This window comes from Cornus florida, unplaced genomic scaffold, assembly GCF_030987335.1.
Source record: "Cornus florida cultivar Cherokee Brave unplaced genomic scaffold, ASM3098733v1 CherokeeBrave_3.0.0_Hap2_Chr07, whole genome shotgun sequence".
In the NCBI taxonomy this organism is placed as follows: Eukaryota; Viridiplantae; Streptophyta; class Magnoliopsida; order Cornales; family Cornaceae; genus Cornus; species Cornus florida.
In genome coordinates this window covers 69,847,671-69,858,933 of record NW_026775577.1, presented here as the reverse complement: position 1 = coordinate 69,858,933, position 11,263 = coordinate 69,847,671, and the positions used below count along the sequence as shown (strand labels likewise).

At 31.4% G+C, this 11,263-nt stretch overlaps 2 non-coding genes across 2 annotated transcripts; both read right to left on the bottom strand.

Annotated features, from left to right (window-relative positions):
* Positions 1–8,143: 8,143 nt before the first annotated feature.
* On the bottom strand, positions 8,144–8,264 carry LOC132267746 (small nucleolar RNA SNORD14). The gene has a single exon (XR_009469086.1). It is a non-coding gene; the product is annotated as a small nucleolar RNA SNORD14 (small nucleolar RNA).
* A 98-nt stretch (positions 8,265–8,362) lies between these two features.
* On the bottom strand, positions 8,363–8,471 carry LOC132268051 (small nucleolar RNA snoR99). The gene has a single exon (XR_009469192.1). It is a non-coding gene; the product is annotated as a small nucleolar RNA snoR99 (small nucleolar RNA).
* Between the last annotated feature and the right edge of the window lie 2,792 nt (positions 8,472–11,263).

The following is an 11,263-nucleotide window of genomic DNA, read 5'->3' as shown; positions in this document are numbered from 1 at the left end:
ACAAATTGTGCAACAAGTGTATATCATATATACTCAATGCACTTAGCCAAAAACCATGCACATCCAAGTCATGGAAAACACACAAGATATGCCTTAGGCATTCAAGTTGTAATGGCATATTAAATATCAAATATAAAGTATGCAATTCAATACACAAGACAACAATGTATTCAACAATGGAAACATGTTCTTATGAATATAAATGTAACAATCATATTATCCAATGCTTAAAACATAACAGAGTGAATGTACAACAAGTCCAATTCCATGATTTAAACATATAAACAACTTTTAAGACATAGTTAAATCTATGGAAAAAGTAGATAGAATTTAGTTAAATAAAATAATTAAATTCTCTAAATTTTAAATCAATTCCAAATAGCCTCAAATTAATATATGTTAAAGGACATAGCATAGTCTTCACATATATCACATCAAATATCAAATTAAGTGATTAGAACACTTAAAATAAAATTAATTAAGCTAATTAATTAATTTTCTCTAGATTTTTAAATAACTCCAAATGTCCTCAAATTAACATAGGTTAAAGAACATACCAATGCCTATTTTAATATCACATTATAAGTTGATTTCATGCTAGTTACAACCATGTGAATTAAACTTTCATAAAAGAAAATTATTAAATAAAAGTTGCAATACTTATTCAAATACTCCCAATTTAGTATATGTTAATGAACATATCAATGCCTAATTTACTAGTATGCCACAATTTAATTTTAAGCTATATACAACCATGTGAATTAAATTTTATATAAAGAAATAATTAAATTAAATTTCTAGATTTAATACAAAGGCATGCAAACAAGTTGTATAAGCATGGCAAGCACTCAACACAACACATACATAATCCTAAAACATCTACTACCTCAATTTGAGATAAAAATCTCAAAGGCCACCAAAAGGAAACCGCCCCAAATCCGACGATACTTTGAGGTTATGACGGGAACAACGAGGGGAACAACAATCCTTCACTAGGCACCACCAAAATCCAAACCCGAACTCAAAAATGGTCGAAAATGGTTTCTAATAAGGCGGAAAGGACCGCCTCGCCAAGGCCTATAATAAAGCTTAAGGCATTACGCCATTTTTCAAGAGGGAAGTGGCCTGAAAAGAAGGAAGAAGGTGGTAGCCCTAGGGCTGCCATGGATGGCCGGCCAAGAGGGAGGAAGAAGAGAAAAGTTTGACTTTTCTTTTTAAGTCCCCTATTTATTAAAAAAAAAAAAAAAAAAAAAAAAAAAAAAAAAAAAAAAAAACCCTAAAAGTGCCCCGAACGGGCCCCACCGGGTCCGGAAAAGTGGAATTTGTGCAAATGCGCTCAAACGGTAAAACACCGTGAATGAAAAAGAACCGAAATGAAAAAAAAAAATGAACAACGAAAAAAACATTGTCGAAAATCGAGTTCCGTGCAGAGAGATATGCCTCGAACAAGTTTAGCGACAACCGAGGCCGAAAACCCTAAAACTGGGGAAAACGACCAGAAGAAAATTTTAAGAGTACACGACTCGACGAAATGTGAAAATGAATCCCATACGAGGATCCAGGCTCAAAATGAGGCATTTTGCAATAACTTTCGTTAATTGTACGATGGCCCTTACAAAAGGGATAACTGCGAAACTAGCCCAGAATGAAAATGTCTTTCAAAAGATATTTTTTTAAAAACCCCTGAAATAAATATCTTCAAAAGATATTTATGAAAAACACCCCAAAAAACAAAAATATTTTTGAAGAATCCTTTCATCCATGCCCATGTGGAAAAAGGAAACAACCGGCGAGCTTTTCTCCAAAAGTAAAGCTATGCGCTTCGAGGAAATCAACTGGAATGAAAACTCACGAAGTCAAAACTCAACTCCGAACATGAAAAGTGAGGTTACGCCAAAAAAGTGACGAACAGGGTAAGGACGAAAGTGAATAGTGTCAAAAAACGAAAATATGGAAATGACGCAGTCCTAACAAAAAAGTTGTCAATCCAAAGGAAAGAGTTTCGGAAACCATTTCCAAGCACTCGAAACGACGTCAGGTGACGAAAAACCGAACCCAGAAAAGAAAATACAATGGAAAAAAATTTATTTATAAAATTTGAGGAAAAATGAAAAGAAAAAAAAATGATCGGGTCATTACAGTACTTATTGAGCTTAATGCATTATAATTTTAATTTATTAAATACTATTTCTTATTAATTTTTTAAATATAATATACGGTCAAAAAAAAAGAAGAAGAAGAAAAGTCCCTAAACTATACAATTTTTTTTTTTACAATTTACCCCATCCAACCAACTTCCATTCAAATATGATTGGTATTAAAGTACGTGATTGTCAGATGACTACAATATAAAATTAATGGACAATAGTACCATTACAAATGTTAAAAAACAATAATACCCTTGTTATCAAGGCAAGAACTACCAAATCCCTAACACAATAGGCTCAATTGAACCCATCTTCGCAGTGTCTAACAACACTTTCAACACCCCATACCACTACATCGTCAAACCAACCAACCTACAAACCCACTACCACCACTCACCCACCCCCATCACTGCCACCTCACCAACCACAGCCTTCTCTCTAGAAACTCAAATAATTCATCCTAACTCATATACGTTAAACCCACAAACCAACTGTCGCCACCCCACTCCCACCACCACCATCTCCGCCACCTCACACATATTCTTGAACCCCAACAACCGTACGCCTCTTCTTCAACGTTTTCGTGCTCGATAGTCATGATCAAGGTGGGTGTTTGTGAAATCGGTTAATCAGAAAAGAATAATAATACTCCGTCCGACAAAATTGGCCGAATATTTGTCCGAATCCTAAGTGGCATGGCCATGTCACTTTTACAAAAAATAAAAAAAATGCCTTAAATCATAAAACCCACAATACTAGTATTACAAAGTTATCATTTTGCCCTAATTCTATTAGTTTGAGACGTTAGCCTAACGCGTGGTCTTCACATGCATTGACAATCAAATTTTAATGGCAAAACTACCCCTGCAAGAACATGTGCCAACTTTTTAAGTTAAAATCATAAAACCCCCACTATTTTAAAATTTTGATCATAAAACCTCAACTTATTTCTGAAAACTCCTACACTGTTAAAAAGTGATCACATTACCCCAATATCCATATCTAACTCGCTAACCGAGTTATGAAATGACAAATTTAACATTATTATTTAATGTTACATAAAAAACTAACATTTATTTTTTAAAATTACAAAAATACCCTTTAAAATGTTAAAAATTATGAGAGATGGAAAGAGAGTGTGTGGTGAGAATTTTAGAGAGATAAAGGGCTGAAAAGAAGATTAAAGGGTATTTTTGTAATTTTAAAAATTAATTTTTTGTTTTTAATTTAACATTAAATAGTAAGGTTAAATTTGTCATTTCATAGCCCAGTTAACGGATCGGACACAGATATTAGGGCAATGTGATCACTTTTTAAAAGTGTAGGAGTTTTCAGAAAATTGGAATTTTATGATCAAAATTTAAGTGTAGTGAGGGTTTTATAATTTTAACCCTAATTTTTATTTTTATTTGTTTTGTGCAAGAAGATAATGTTGTAATTTTTAAAATATGAATTTTTATTTTTTTAAATAAAGTGATATATCATAAGGGTAATTTAGTCATTTAATAAGCCCTGAACGGCTTATTGATAAAATTGGGACAAAGTAATAATTTTGTAATACTGGTAGCGTTTTTATAAAGGATTTTATGATTATAAAACCCTCACTGGTCAGCAAAAGCCCTTCAATTATCTAGGTTAGCTGATTTCAAATCAAATAAAGATTGACTCGATCACTTGAAAGGAATCAATAAGAGAAGTTCAAATTCAAAGAAGCTCCTACAAAATCTCCTCGTATCTACACCAAACTAAAGAGAGACCAATTAAGAAGAAACCACCCCATCTAACCAATGAGGTATGAAAAAATATATATATTAAATTCCTACTTTTATTATTAACGATTAATTAATCGTCGGAGAGCTCTTATTAGGCACCAAACCGGTGTCAGTCAAGATACAACCACTTAGGATTCAGACCAACATTCCACTTTTTTTGTGGGCCGTAGTATCATTACTCATCACAAAAATTTTAAAAAAAAGAAAATATAGGTATACAAATGAATCAAAGAAATCTCCCCTTTCTTTGATTCCTTCAAATCATAAGAAATCAACGTCTCGACCCCAAGATCACTTCAATTCAGTACTCGAGAAAATCACGCAGCAAATAAAAGAGAAAATATAAACACCGAAATAAAATAAAAGAGAGTGCATGTCGAGAAGAAGAATAATAAGGAGAAAGAGAATCGCACAAGGGTATCAATTTTGATTGGATGTATAAAATAAAATAAAAAATTACAATGTGATAAAGTTAGGTGAGTTGTCGCATTTTGATTGGCCCTTGAGGGTAGAGTGTCTTTTTCTTTTGCCTGTGAACAAGTCCATATTTGTTGCAATATACCAATTGTGAGATTTTTTACATTTAACCTAATTAGATATTTATAAATTATTATTTTTAATCAAAAGTAGTTAAAACAATATACAAAATAATCATGCTACCAGTACCTAATAAGCATTAACAATAAAGAGTTAAGCCATCATGCGAGGGATTACAGGAGCATTTTGGATGTCCAACTTCTGCTTCAAAGGAAGAAGAAGACTGTAATTCCAGAACAACATCCCCATAATCAGCTAATGATTCTGATTCAGAAGAACTAGTATTAAGTAAAAATTTACTTAATTGAAGTCTTAGTTCATCTTCGATGTGAAGACTACTAAGTTTCTCCTTAGTTCTGCACTTGTTTGCATAGTGGCCTATGCGTCCACATTTGAAACATTTAGCCTCAGCTTTGGGTTTTCTTTTACCCTTTGCTTTAGGAATATATTTCCTTTTAGGCTTAGTATACTGTCGAGAATTATCCTTTTCCTTTGAATAATTCTTTCTCTTGGAATACTTCCTTTTATAAGACTTTTCAACCTTATTTCTTTTCCTAGGTTTAGGATAAGATAAGGGAGTTTGGTAGGCAAATTGATCACAAAATTCACCTACTTCTTTTCGACCAGTTAATCTCTGTGCTTTTAACTGGGATTGTAACTTCAGATCATTACAGAGAGCTAGACCTTCCTGGATTCCAATATTGACTAATCCACCATAGGTATAGTTTCTGTAAGGGATAGAGATACCATTGTTCATATCTCTAAGTTTTTTCCTGATTCTTTCAGCAAAGAAGGTTGGTAAACCATCCACAAATTTTGCTTTCCAGTGCTCATGATTTGCATCATTGAGTTGGAGAACCTTTACCAAGAATACATCTTTATACCACCGAAAATGGGTTAAAGATGGACATCTTAAGTTCTGTAGAAGTTCACGACTCCGTTCACTATTAGCTCCTTCTGGGCGAACAAAATGTTGAATAATAGTGGTGATGAGAGTATAAACCGCATCTGGAGCAGGTCCTGGTTGTTGAGTAGCTTCATCTTTAACTATCTTGGTAGCAGAAAAGATTTCAGCTTTCTGAACTTCAATGAGAACATTATCCCACCATCCTTTAAGGATTCCTGTAAAACCAGCAACGACAAACTTAGCAATGGTTGGGTCAGTGTTGTGGTTTAATTTATAGACTTGGCTATACATCAACATTTGATGAATAACCTCATATATCTGATAATCAGATTTGCCATCAATGTTCCATTCATAAATGGTCTTACCATGAAAAGATTTCTGGGTATGAAAATAATCTTCTTCATACAAGATATCTTGAGGTGTCGGTCTGGGATAATAATATCTACTCGGAACAGGTGCTGTATTGGAGTGGATATTCTTATCATAGACAATTCGGTTCAATTCAGGTAGCTGAGTGAATTCAGTTTGAAAAGCCTCAATATGAGGTAACACATCAGAATCAGAACCTATATCAGATTCATCATGGGATAAAGTCTGAATTTTAAGTCCTTGAATTTTCTGAGTAAGAAGAATAAGAAATTCTTCATTCTTCTTAGGATGTGTAAGATTGAAGCCTTTAACTTCAATTGCAGGTTTGACCAATGCTTTGGATAAGGAAACTTCTGGAGGAGAAGGCTTAACAGTAATACACTTAGTATTAATTGTATTTAATACCGTGTCTATTCCTGTTTCAATTCTCCCAAGCTGAGACCCCATCGTTTGTAGACAAACATTAGTATAATTGTGCTGCCTGTAAACATGAGAAATGTCCTTTTTAGTAGCATTACAAGACTGATCAATTATTTTAGGTTGGTTATAAGCCTTGGTTTCCACTTTTAGACCACTGTCAGGGTCAATTCTTTTCAGAATTAAATGTTCAGTGGGAGGATGGGCAGAGTGATAAACCTTATCTTCAGATGTAGTCCATGGTTTGAGAAAATCATCCAATATGTTTATATTAACAAGAGAATGATTTGTCATATAAAACCAAGAAACAAAAGGTATAACCATTTTGCGTTCTTGTAGAAAGTCATAAAATTGATTTTTAAAAAGCTGTAATTGATTTTGGTCAAAAGCTTTAAAATACCAATTTCTGAATTCTTTATATTGATCCTATTGAAATTCAGTATTAATGGTAATTCTATCTGGGACAAAATCCATTAAAACTAATATTCATGAGGATCATTTATATCAGTAGGAAATCAAATTGATCCTTCACAGATTCATTTCCAATTCCCATTTCTGATGGAGTTGGGCTGAATTCAATTCCAAATTGGCGACGAGACATACCTATTGGTGCTTTCTCGTAGACTCCTCTTGGAATTTGATTCGGAGATTGCTGTATTCCTTTCAGCTTGAGGTGATTGGAACCAACTTCAGGGAGATTTTCCTTTCTGTAATCCGACGAGATCGAATGGCGAGAAGGAGGACAAAAAACATGATAAGGAAGATGACTTCCTTTAGATGATGTAGATCTGGGTAGATCTAATGATTTTCTGAAATTCAGAAAAACATCACCATCCTAGTCCTGAATAACACAGTCCAAGCTATGGTTAGCAATTGGCTTTGCCGGAACTGCATTAGAAATTGTCCAATGTTCAGGAAATGTTATTTCACCCCAAGGAATCATCCTTTTTGTGGCAACATTTAATGTGAACATATTGGTGTCCCATAACGCTGTGGCATTTGGACACATAGTATCAAGTATTTTGTAATGGATGCAATAAATAACACTTATCACTTCCGATCCAGGTAAATTAAAATTACAAACAATAGTTAAATATGTTAATTATGTTCATTATATTGCAAACATCTAAAAGGCGACGTTTCTGTTGCTTCTCTCTAAAAAAAAAATATTTATAGGTTCAATTTTAATTTTATGCACTAATTATTGAATTTTTGTAAATTTTTTAATTCATTAATAAGCTTTGATGATCTTTACAGTAATATTTCGTCCTTACAACTTGTATCCCTTTGGTCATACGATTGCCAATATTTCTTCACGTTGAAGTAAAATTTTTGTAAGATTATTTTACAATCATCAACAAATTCTAATACTTCTCATGTGCAAAGTAAAAACCTTGCTTGTTGAATTGCAAAAACGAAATCAGTTTTCTTTGCTTGTTGAATTGCAAGAACAAAATCAGTTTTCTTTTTTTAAAAAAAACCCTTGCTGGTTGAATTGCAAGAGCAAAATCAGTTTTCTTTTTTTAAAAAAAAACCTTGCGGGTTGAATTGCAAGAACAAAATCAGATTTTTTTTTAAAAAAAAAAAAAAGAAAAAAAAATTATGATTTGTGTTTTTCAAAAACAATTTTCTAAGAAAATAATGATAATAGTTGTGTTTTAGAGAGACTAGGGGTTGCCACTTCCTGTAATACTCTTACACAACCAAGCAAAAATAAAATAATTTTTTAGTTTTAAGTGACAATCCTATACTTGCCTAATTCAAATGTAAAACTACCAAATTTATTGGCAAGATGGAACATCAAAGAAACAAGGAACAAAATACAACAATCCGAAAAACATGGACCTCATTTTGCATTAATTGAGCCCATGTCACTCAATAATGCCACTCAATATAATATTTACAAGGTAAAAATGAAAATATATATATATATATATATATATATATATATATATTTATATTTTAACTGCAAGAAAAGGAAATATAAGTAATAATGTCTCAGACATCCAAGGAAGGATTGAAAGCATTAGCTCTCAAGCCCAAAAGGCGAAAGCTCTTATGCGGCCACTGCGAATGTTTTTGAGAAACAAGCCTTTGAATTTGTCATCATCAACATTTTTAATCAAACACACATAAAATAAAAAATAAAAAATAAAAAATAAAAAATAAATCAAAATCAAAATCAAAATCAAAATCAAAATACAAAAAACAAAAGATGTTCCACCCAGAAATGATCAGCAAGACACAGAAAGAGAAGGGCTGACAAAGTGAAAAGGGTGGATGAGAAATTCATATCAGGGACTCAGTTCATCCCTGAAGCAACTCATGTCAAGCTAAAGGGGCAGACGTTAGTCCCAGACATGAAGTCCCAAAAGGCAATAGCAACAATTCTATGTAATTACTACCCAAAACTCTAAACTGTCTAATCTACAATAAATACAGTTAGATCAATCACAAGGCAAGGAAATATATAGATGAATCTGAGGAAGAAGAGAAAATGAGATTCTCATGACCTAATCACCATGAACAAAACTATATATAAACATATATTATAAAAGACATAGATATAGAAAGAGAAGTGTGACCTATAGAGAGAGAGAGAGGAGGAAAGTTGGGGTAAGGAAATAACAGAGAAGTAACGTTATATACAGAGGGGGCTGGTGTTTTAGGGTTTGGCTCCGTCAGATCGACGGCTGCGATTTCATTATTTTTTTTTCTCTACGCTTAGAAATATTGGAATATGATTTGGGTTGGGTCAATTTCTGGCCTGGGCCTAAAATATTGGAATAGGACAATCTAATTTATATTATACTTTATGTAATTAGTGTCTACCACAAGTTTTACAAAAAACTTACGTTTCCCTCAATTATTTTAGGGTAAATTACTCTCACCTCCCTTGAGTTTTGGCTTAAACTTTTTGAATTTTTTTTTTTTTGAAAGTTAAAGCAATTGACTGATGGAGTGGGGATTCAAATCTGGGTTTTTGACCACAAGTAGCACATGCCCTACCAATAGACTATCACACCATATCTTTTTTTGAATTTTTGTTGTCAATTGACTCAACATCTTTTAAAGTTTGCTTGATTTTTATCCAAGTACCCTTGGCGTCAGTTGACCTTTCGCTCATTAAAGTCAACTGAAAATAAAAAATTAAAAAAACAAAACTACCCTCAAACAATAAATTAGAGTTAAATATTTTTCTCTCTCATCGTTGTCGTTCTTCTCCATAAAGAAAAATTGAAAATTGAATTTCTCTCTCTAAAGAATTGAATTTGTCTCTAAACTAGGTTAGTCTCTCTCTAGCCAAAACACAAAAACATACCATCTCTCTACTATGTATCTCCCCAACGGATAAGGATTCTCTCCAGAAAATGAGAGATCCTGCCACACCTACCAACCATTAGATTGGATTCTCCCACTAGTAATATGTATAAATTTAAAATATAATTTGTATTGTCTATTTGTTTGGAATCGCCCCCACACATAAGTATGGACAGATGCTATGTATGTTTTAGTTGTTGTTAGAGGTATGTCCTTTGATGCAAATGACCCTAAAAGAATTAGTAATGTTTTTTGGGCAGCAAAGAATTTGCTTATCTCTATTTTCGAACATAATGAATTTTGTGGAAATTAACTTACTTTCACATGGGAGTTACTGATACATGAGTGTGTGTGTGTATATATATATATATATATATATATATATATATATTTTCATTGTCCATGAACAGGTGACAATGAATATATGAGTGTCCATTAAAGATTTGCTTGGTTAATGGGCTTTGTCAAACATGTGATTAAATATGAATATTCTAATTTTAATTTTATTATTATTAAATACATAAAGTATGTGTATTAATTTATTTTGTCACAAATTTAAATTTCTGGAATGATGTTTGAATCTAGAAATTTAATTTAATTTTGTTATACAAGTAAATAATTTTTTTTTTTTTTTTTTTTTTTTTTTTTTTTTTTTTTTTTTTTTTTTTTTTTGTATTCATACATACATGATGAAGATTCAATTTTAGATTGATTCAATTATGATCTTCAAGTCTGAAAATAAAAATAATATATTTTATTATGTATATAAAGTAAAATAATATTTTTATTGAATTTTTGGACTATTAAGTTTCTGGGATCGAACCTATCTAAATTTGGATCGATCAGTATGAGTATGTATATTTAATGTTAAATAGGTAAATTAATGATGAATTAGTAACTAGCTAATTTAATATTCATATTATATGAGAGTTAGTAGTTACCAAAGTGACCTAACAATAATGATTGATGAATATTAATTTTAGTAATAAATATAATTAATGATTAATTAGTCACAAGTTAATTTAATATTCATATTATGTAAATGTTAGTAATTGCTATAGTAGCCCAACCATAATGGTTGATAAATATTAATTTTAGTAGTACACATAATTGCAATATTTCATGGGTTATTGATGCTTATGATTTCTTGTGATATTAATGAATATTAAGTGTACTTAATTATGACAAATAATTCCTCAAATGGAATTGATTTTCAAGTATTTAAATGAACATTAAGGGGTTATATGTATTTTTTAATTTGATGATATAGGATATTCAAAGGTAACTTATCTGTTTAATTAATTAATGCATTACCAATGAAGGTATATATATAAATACATGTAAGCATCATTATTAGTATATTATAGCTGCCACTCAAATGGGTACTATAGTTATACTTTGTATTTATATTTTTAAGTTATACATATATGTTGTTAACTCAAAGTATTATTGTTGGGAGCATTTTATCTTATTATATTTGTTTTATTATATTTTTGAATTCGCATGCTACATCTATTATGATTCTCAATAGGACTAATTTTTCATAATTGAATGAATAAGTTAAGTTCAAAATTTAGGTGTGCTAAATTTTGCATTTTAAATTGAGAAACTTGGTGTTATTATTGATAAAGACAGTGAGAAAGAAAAGATTCTCCATAAAACTTGGGAGAGAGAATAATGTTCCCCATAGTGATAGTGCTAAAGAATATTTGACTATAAGAATGTTTTCGTATTGTAAATAAATATCTAAAACGAAAATTATTAATTGATATCACTACTATGCATTTTTGTTG